We start from the raw sequence: 10,113 nt of genomic DNA, 5'->3' as shown, positions 1-10,113 counted from the left end.
AAGGTATCTGATGTTTACGTGTCGCGCGGATAACTGTAGAATCGCCGTTTGTATTCGTATTTCAGGACGATTTTTTCAATGTGTTCTAAAACGTCCGAAAGTTTGAATGATGTGTTCTAATGATTTTTTTAAAAACGGAAGTGCCACACTTCCACATAATTAACTAGTACTCTTCACACTATTTGTCTCTTGGCCAGTCGACCTGGTTGGCGAGTTGGTATAGCGCTGGCCTTCTATGCCCAAGGTTGCGGGTTCTATCCCGGGCCAGCTCGATGTCAAGTGTGCTTAAATGCGACAAGCTCATTTCAGTAGATTTACTGGCATGTAAAAAAACTCCTGCGGGACAAAATTCTGGCACATCCGGGGAGGCTGATATAACCTCTGCAGTTGTGAGCGTCGTTAAATAAAACATAAGATTTTAACATTTCTCTTGGCCATAGACATTCCAAAGTGCGAGCGAAAATCTTGGAGCTAGCCCTCTTCAGTCTCTTGCTAGACGGTCTCTTGCATATGTTTTGTCAATGTATGCAAAAAGATCTTGGACATCATCTTCACAACTATCTGCTATTTGGTCTAAATTATCTTCTACATCTTTCAATGAAAAAAGAGGAAGGATCAGAAGGCGACAAAAGCCAATGCAAATTATATTATTTATGAAATATTTTTGAAGTCTAAGATTTACTGCGTGACGCCAAATGTTTTAACGAAAAAGACATCCCTGTACCATACTATTTGGGAACGATCCTTGAGCGGCTTTTATTGCACTAATTTTGAATTCCATGAAGATTAATTGTAGCTCTAAATCCGAGTTTATTCCTTGTGCTGTAATTTTCAAATGCTGGAATATACTTCTTTATATACTTTCGTCTTTTCTAAGGAAAGTGCATATAGGTCTACTGTATAACCGCAAAGATTTTCTTAAGCACAATTCCATTGACTATGTTTAACTGTAAAAATTGAGGAGATATTTTATTACTTACAGACATTAGACAGCTAATAAAATGGACGTAGGTCCTAATGTAGAGTGGACGTTGTATCTGTGAACGAAAAGTTGTGGTTAAGTTGTTACTTATGGTAGTAACTATTTCTCCTCATCGTTGTCATCTTTTATTCTTATTGTCCTCCACATCAGTATCACCCCAGCTCTGTCTTCTATTCCTTTACCTCAGTAAAGATACATTTTATATGCAATAGTAATGTTGCTTTTTAACCTAGAATTGCATATTTTAAATTGCTTGAAAAGGAAATACAGAACATTAACATTAATTATAATTAACACAACTTGAAACTGAATTTTTATGTAGACACTTTTTTATTTGTGAATAATTCGTTGTAATAATAATTTAGTATACGTAATGTAGGTACCTTTCGCTCACTTTAAGTTACTGTGAAGGAAACTGTTTATGCGTTACTATCCGTACTACTGAATTTATACCAGAATTTACTGCTCTATATCGATAACCTATACCTTTTAGATAAATGCAATGTGCTTTACTTTGCCCGCGGAGTAGGGACTAAGGACGATACAAGCCTGCATGATATGATGACATTAAACTCTGACGGCGTTAAATGATATGGAACGCAGAAGTACAAAAAAGTGGGTGCCAGAGATTTTTGCAGGTGAAATTTGTTAATCTGAACTCCAGAGCGAGTTACTCACCGCTGTTATCTCTGTCGCAAGTAACCTGCAGCTGGAATGGGTGGGATATAAAAATAAATATACAGGCCCGAGCACCAAAGACGTTTTATAGTTTAACCTATAATCACTAGGAGCGCTGTTCCTCGACCCAAAAATTGAACACTTTCGCGCATCGCCATCTTGAGGTCAAGAGATATGTGATTGCTCACGGTCGACTTTAGTTTCACCCAAATTACAAGCTTGGGGGTAGAGGGTGTTTGCTACAGTTAGAGTTAGGGCCTACTTTCATTCTGTATCTTATGATATAATAAATAGTTTTGCAACGTGTAGAGACTGGGAAAACAATTTAATAAAATCAACCCAATCATACTCGTTCATTTTATAGGCAATCTTGCGGGTCCCATTTAAAAGAACCTAGAAATATTAATATTTTCTTCAATATATTTGCCAGGCTTCTTGTCATACGTACATGACAATTTTGCTTAGGTTATTCCTTCTAGGAATAGCTCAAGTGTTTTGAATTTAGCCCTACATAAGGTCTTTGTTTTAGATTAAGTTACTAGCACATATTTGACGAAATACTAGGTTTTTCCAATTCAGTTTAACTGATTTAAGGTAAGCGTTCACTACATCGTATCGCACGCATTGGACGAATCGCACGGATCGGAAAAAGACTATCTTGCTGTAATTGTTATGTAATCGCGTTCACTACATCGTATCGGACGCATCGCCTCAAGGCAAATCCGTCCACTTTTTTCGGATGGGCAACTTTTCCGATGCGTGCGATCATGGCCTTCTTTAATAAATCAATTTTAATTGGTCAACTATTACTATTATGTTGTGCCATGTTCAGTGACGCGCCAAAATGGCAGACGGAAAACTTATTTCGCGTGTAGAAAATTGCGAAGAATTATATAATTTGAGGCGTTCCCATTACAGTAATCAAGTCATTTCTTGCAAATATATTATGTAACCAATATTTCTTTCGTTTCTTCCTCTTCAATTAAGACGCATGAAGCAATTACAAATTCTTATTCGCTAACAGACGTAATTAATAGACCTAACCTCAACTCCTTTGCTTTCAGTAATGTCAATATCGTACGACGTCATGTTTTAAACAGCTGATAGGGGAATCCGATGAGGCGATGAGGTGAAGCCGTTACAGTGAACGCACTGCACTTAAAATATCCGTTGCGTGAGATTCATACGAGCAGTGCGATACGATGTAGTGAACGCTTACCTTTATGCAAACGAAATTTTGACAGCTGGCGATTGCAATTTAACTTATCGCCACGCCCACTTTGTTTTGGGCGCTTAAGTTAATGGCGGACGGTCGTTCAATTTTCTTCAAACATGGCGGCGCAATGGCCACTCTATATCTCTCTCTTTCTAACTCATTGCATTTGCTTCACCGTCGCTGCAGCAGCGCTGTAGCAAGCGTGCAGCAAATCAAAACCATAGACTTACTAAATAACCGCTAGACCGCTCACTGTCGCTAGTGTTATGTTCCCAAATTGAACAGTCTACGAGCGGCCATTTGCTTGGTAGAGCTGAATAAGTATGGTTCTTTCGTGTGCTGCTTTTTATTGCAGCAATGCACACGGATGTAACGGTAAAGAAGGAAGGAATGTTATATTTCACTAGTTAGTTAATTCTTAATTTCTACGACGATTTTTTCTCCATATTATGTTACAGAAGACAAACTATTGTACTTATCATGTGACTCTTTATGCTTCAAGTTTCCTCTGAGTAAAGATTCCCTTAACCGAAAGTGGATAGGTGCAATCCGCAGAGAGAATTTCTACCCTACATTGAATCATTCAGTGTGTTCAACTCATTTCTAAGATAGTAATTACCTTTCAATCTACGTTATTATACACTGTTATTGTCCTTACTCTATATCATTCATTTTCTTCAAACAGCTGTTGTTTCAGTGCATACATGAATAATAAAATTATTTACCGTACTTAAACATACAGAAACTGCATAAATTATTATATATATATATATATATATATATATATATATATTTTTTATATAACTGATTGAAAGTAATTCCTGTCTTAGTTACGGATTAATGAAACATTTTCTTATGCTATTTTCTGCTGCTACTGCTATTAAGTTATTACTACTACTATTCCTGCTACTGCTGCTACTACTTTTTTGACTTCATACATCAGTTTAACCTACAGATTGAATTAAAAAGTTGACATATTAATTCTTTTATTAACCGTGGTTATGAATGTTCACATTCAGAGTCCCCATGAAAATGATCCAAGTCTGAACACATTACCTATGTCTGACAGCCAGGGTTGTCGGGTATCCCAATTTAGGCGGGATTCTCCCAATTTCCTGGTTGAGTCCCGATTAATGGGAGTCGGGATTGACAAAAATCCCGATTTTACAGATATTAGCCTTGAACATACTTAAACAAATTAGTCTGTATTTCCTATTATCCGATATTTTTATTTATATATTGACTCAAATGGTAACATTGTGAACACAGAGATAACCTGCGGATATTTAGTAAGTCTATGAGGTAGCCCAGCTGATTGCCGTAAGGCAACTAAATTCGCAAAATAATACTTCTTCTAGTTCTACCGCATTGTTGATTATTCCGTTCCGGTCCCTAGTCGCTGTTCTCGCAATTTGTAAACATTGTGCATCTCAAGTGCGTTGACTGGCAAGAAAGATAGGATTTTGATATCGTACTTTACACTAATAACAGAAACATACAATTTCTGCGTTTTATAGTTTAGTGAACTATGTTTAAACATGCATTCATCGTCAGATAGTGAAACTGTTGCAGTACCGGTTCCAAAATTAATTTATTAGCAAATTGTTAAAACGTAGGCTATTCGCGGTTAGTAAAAGAAAAAATTATTGTAGTGTTCACTGTACTGTGTGTCCTTCGTATTTTAGTGTTTCTCACGGAGGCAAATAGGCCTATTACATTAAAAAGCACGCGAACACTGCAGAAAACTGCTATAAATCTTATGATAGGCTGAACTGTTGACAAGTCTAATGTCTTAGGTTAGCTTCTGATATCCCGACTTCCCTCGCAGAAAACCTAGCAACTCTGCTGACAGTAGAGACACGGTATTAAAGGTATCGCAAAAAAAGTATTGTTTCTTTAAACAAAACCATTTAGCTTTCGGATACGCAATACGACACGTATTCAAATAGCGGTTTCGAAATCCCGCGCGTTTTCTACCTACAAATGGCGGCTTTCTGCTGCTTCAATTTGGGAACATATTTCTCAGTTCTCCGCTACGGATTGGTAGGGGCTCGATCAAAACTTCACCTTACGAGTTTGCTGCACGATCCATCATGGCGGAATGCGTGTTCTGGTCTTTTGCAACGTTTATTATTGTTAAAATCGTCTAGTAATAATAATTCCATGTCATTATCATGGAACTCGAAACTATTTAACATGTTCGGTTCTTTTAGGGTTAAATTTATTACGGCAGAAATAGAAGCAAATATTAATTGTTCACCATTTTGCAGTCAGTTAACCTACTTACGATTTTTTTCGACCCTAATTTTGCTGCAGCAAAGGCATGAAGCGCTTTAAAAAAACGCACGATAATTATACACTACTGTAACAAAAGAAGCTGAAAGCGTGTTGGTCATGTTTTACCCAAGTTACAAGCTTGGATGTGAAGATTGTTTACTAAAGTTAAAGCTACTTTCATTCTATATCTTATGGTATAATACATAGTTCTGCAACGTGTAGAGACTGGAAAAACAATTTAATAAAATCATCCGAATCATACTCATTTATTTTATAGGCAATCTTGCGGGGTTGCATTTAAAAGAACCTAGGAATATTAACATTTCCTTCAGTATATTTGCTAGGACTTCTTGTCATACGTACATGACAGTTTTGCTTAGGTTATTCTTTTAAGCTTTCCTTCCAAAATAGCTCAAGTCTTTTAAATTTAGCGTACATAAGTTCTTTATTTTAGATTAAGTTACTAGCACGTATTTGACGAAATACTAGGTTTTTCCACTTCAGTTTAACTGAGTTATGCAAACGAAATATACGGGCTTGACGATTCCAACCTTACTTATCGCCACGCTCACTTTGTTTTGGGCGCTTAAGCTAATGGCGGACGGTCGTTCAATTTTCTTCAGACATGGCGGCGCAATGACCGCTCTATATTCTCTTTGTAACTCGTTGGTCACTCTATAATCTCTCTTCTAGTAGGTTGTCAGGACCACCGTAGAGCCATGTGTATGCTTTTGTAAACATAGTCGGTAACAGCGTATACTATCTTACTACCCATCTCTCTTGCTGTGTCGGTAACAATACTTACTACTGTACCATACCATTTTATTCGCGATTGCACTGCACAGTACCATTATTTTTTTGTAGTTTATTTTATGACGCTATATCAACATCTGAGGTTATTTAGCGTCTAAATGAGATGGTGATATTGCCGGTGAAATGAGTCCAGGATCCAGCACCGATAGTTACCCAGCAGTTGCTCATATTGAGTTCAGGGAAAACCCCGGAATAAATCTCAACTAGGTAACTTGCCCCGACCGGGATTCGAACCCGGGGCACCTGGTTTCTCAGCCAGACGCGCTAACCGTTACTCTACAGGTGTGGACACCATTAATTTGTATTATATTTCTATTATTATTATTATTATTATTATTATTATTATTATTATTATTATTATTATTAGTTTAACCTCCTTTTCCCAGCCCATCTGTTGGTAAGAATAGTCAATAGTTTCAGGTTGGTATTTCGTGTTGGGAAGGTAATGGAAAGTACATTTTCTTTATAACTCTTAAGGGACAAAATATCTTATAATTATGTGTTATTTTACATTGTTCAGCAGATTATCAGGTAAGGAGTTGATACTTACAGGTTTTAAAATGGCAATGCATTTACTGAAATTGTAAATATAAATTAAACGTAATGAGAATAATAATTATTCTCAAGTTTATCAATGATTATTATTGATAAACTTCAAGCAAACAAATGGGAACGAATCAAATACGTAATAGATGTAGGTTTAAGTCACTGCCTGTTTAAATAGAAGGGATCCGGACTTGATATTTTTTCCACTTTCCGAAATATGTTGAGAGGTATGTAATATTGTTTGTGCGAGATCGTGCGTATTTGCTTGCTTTCCGCACAAAACCAATACGCGGTAAGTGTGAAATACCACATTCAGTATTCCCAACGTAACACACATAACAATTTCCCTATTCTTACCGCTTAACCGTCATATTCATTTTACTGCTTTAGGCTTTTAACATATTATTTTTAAAGACATTCAATATAGTAATAATTATAAATTGGAAACTTACCACTGCAATTTCACCTAAATTGCACTCTTAATTATTGTTTTTAAATATTTGCAAAAATTAAGTAAACTCTACAACCACAGTCTCCAGTGCATCGACTTCCTGCCAGACGGAGGGTTTATCAAATGCTGCCATCTATAGTGCTAATGCTTCAACTTCGACGGAAACTGGAAAATCAATATTCATGCAAAAAAGTTTCACAATAGAAAAAACTGGTGGTGGTGCTCCAGTGACTGAATAACTGCACAAATGTGAAAATTAATTTTAATATGCAGAAATAAATAATTTTGTTATAATTTCAATGTGCAGAAATAAATAATTTTCTTAAAGTATTAAAATGAAAAATAAATCATTACATAACCTTACCGTTTGTTTTAAGTTCGCATTTATAGACTGGGGGGGAAAAAAAGACAGAAGTATATCACGGCCTGCTGGAGTATAGTAAACACAGAAAACATTTTATAGGAACAATGTTGAAGATAGATATATTTGTTTTCCAAAGTTGCCGTCATTGAACAGAAACCAAGATGGAGATTTCATTGCAACTAATCAGAAATTCCTCTTTCAGGTATGTAATAAACGATCTTCGCACAAAATAATGTACGATATACGAGCGGTATGTTTGTTTTCATGTTCTCGGAAATTAAAAAAGCTCAACTACGTTTCGCTTTTTCAATCTTTTCCTCGAACATGAAAACGTCAACATACCACTCTTGTAACGCATATTACTATTACTTAATGTATTTCTTTAAATACAACCGTATTGTTTTTAGGTGAATCTAACATTGAAGCATACGATTATCTGTGTGTCTATCATAGACAACAGTGTCGTGATGTTTCTTACATCCCTAAGTAATAAATACCTAACGCATTATGTATTTAATTCTTTTGCATTTGTTTGCTTGAAGCGTATCAATCACTTTACCTTACAATAAACTCAGTGATAGTATGTGAAAGCTAGATCAAAATAATGCTCATTATGTTTCTGTTATATTTATAATTGCGTTAAATACATTTCCATTCATATAATCAGCAGTATGTATAAACTGCTTACCTGATATTCTGTTGAATAGAATAAAAGAACACATGTAATACATATTAACAAAGACGTGAATAGTATATTCTACTGGTACTGTGGTCAGTGAACTCGAACGTTGACATTTTAATTTCAAATGAAAATACCGTCACTCATGTTTGGAGCAGAATTCGATTTGTTTGGTATCTATTGAGAAATTATTTTTTTATTTTATTTTTGTTATATTTTAATTGGTATTTATATGCCTGTTTAAATAAGTTCCAGGTCTCTTATGGACCCTTGCCTTTCGCAGTCGTATGGAGAAATATGATTAATGTGACACTGACGTTTTCATCTTCCTTTTATCTTCATCAGTGATGGAGATAGGTGAGCTGAGTGTAGCAAGTGAGAAATTATTGTAGGAACGAGGAATTCTTGAAGACAGATGCCGTTAGATGTCTCTCTATTTCATGTAAGAAATCTTCCAATAAGAGTTGCACAGCCCTGGTTTTGAAATTTATCCGAGTCCTGTGCAATAATAAATGATTGGAAACTATAAATGATTGGAATTACTATAAATGATTGGAATGACCTACCTGCAGCGGTCTTTGAGGGCTGTCCTTCCTTAAGGAGATTCAAGAATAACTTAAAAAGTTGTGTATAAAGTGCAAATTAAAATTAAGGTGACATTCAACATTTAATTTTTTAAGGTGACATGTATTTATCTAGCCTGACGAGTTACTTCCTTGGTTTGAATTGTAAATTATTTAAAAATAGCGTGTAAGAGGGCCTTAGACTAGAAATGTTTAGTTTAAATGTAGTTCTGTTTATAAGTATGCATAAGGATGTAATTATTTGACTTATTTGAACTGTTGTATCAGTGAAGCGAGGTGAGTCAGTGAAGTTATGGTTTTACAGTGCAGTGAACAGTTCCGATCAGTGATAATTTATAGCGTCAATGAAATGTGTTCTATAGTGTCAGTGAAATGTGTTAGTGTGTCAGTGAAATGCGTCATAGTGCCACTACAGGGAATGAGATGAGAGTAAAGTGAAAGACTATTGAAACTTATGTAGGGCCTATACATATTATGTAGGTTGTATTGTAAAATTACGTATTTTATTTATGTTTTATTATTATTGTGTTAAATTGTATTGTGTATTCTTATTGTATTGTGTATAAAATTGTATATGTATTGTAAAATTGTATTGTGTATTGTAAATTTTATTGTGTATTGCTTATCATTTTATTGTGTATTGTTTATATTGTATAATACCACTGCCACCGGGTGCTTGCCCACTTGCAGTGTAAATAAATACATACATACATACACTAGAAGCTTGGGAGCGTTTGTTTACGGAAGATATGCTGAAAAAAAATCGTTCAGGATATTAATGAGACTTTTCTGATCAAACTCGGACAGAATTACGAGATACTAACTTCACTGATCTAAGGACATTTATTGGTTATTGTATTTTACAGCTAGTTTAAAATCCAATAATGAAAGTGTTGAATCGATGTTTGCTACTGATAGAACTGGGAGGGATGTTTTTCGTGCCACATTATCAATGAAGAGATTCTTTATTTTGATATATAGCCTGAGATTTGATGACCACGCCAACCGAGCTGAAAAGAATAAAAGTGATCCTGCTGCACCAGTGTCATGGCTCTTTCAAAGAAAGATTGAAAATTCTCAGAGTTGTTACAATATAAGCACTCATGTAGGCATGTATGCATGTAGACGAAATGCTTGTTGGTTTTCGAGGTCGTTGCCATTTTCGAGTATATATGAGTAGCAAGCCAGAAAAGTACGGTCTAAAGATAATGTTCTTAGCCGATGCTCACACAAACTACCTATTGAATGCCTATGTGTACACTGGAAAGGACAGTGATAGATTCGGATTGACGGCAGAAGAAAGGAAGCTACAGAAACCAACACAGTCTGTAATTTGATTGGCAAAGAAAATCTACTACAATACAAACTGTAATATTACTGCCGACAATTACTTCAGCTCTATTGAATGGTATCACAACTGAAGGAAAGCAGGCTAACTTATGTCGGGACATTAAGGAAGAACAAAAAAGAGATTCCTCCTGAATTTCAACCAAACAGGAGACATGAAGTTGGTTCAATAGAGT

The sequence above is a fragment of the Periplaneta americana genome, chromosome 14 (genome assembly GCF_040183065.1).
Source record: "Periplaneta americana isolate PAMFEO1 chromosome 14, P.americana_PAMFEO1_priV1, whole genome shotgun sequence".
Classification (NCBI taxonomy): Eukaryota; Metazoa; Arthropoda; class Insecta; order Blattodea; family Blattidae; genus Periplaneta; species Periplaneta americana.
The sequence above is the reverse complement of the archived record's forward strand: the minus strand, read 5'-3'. Positions refer to the sequence as shown.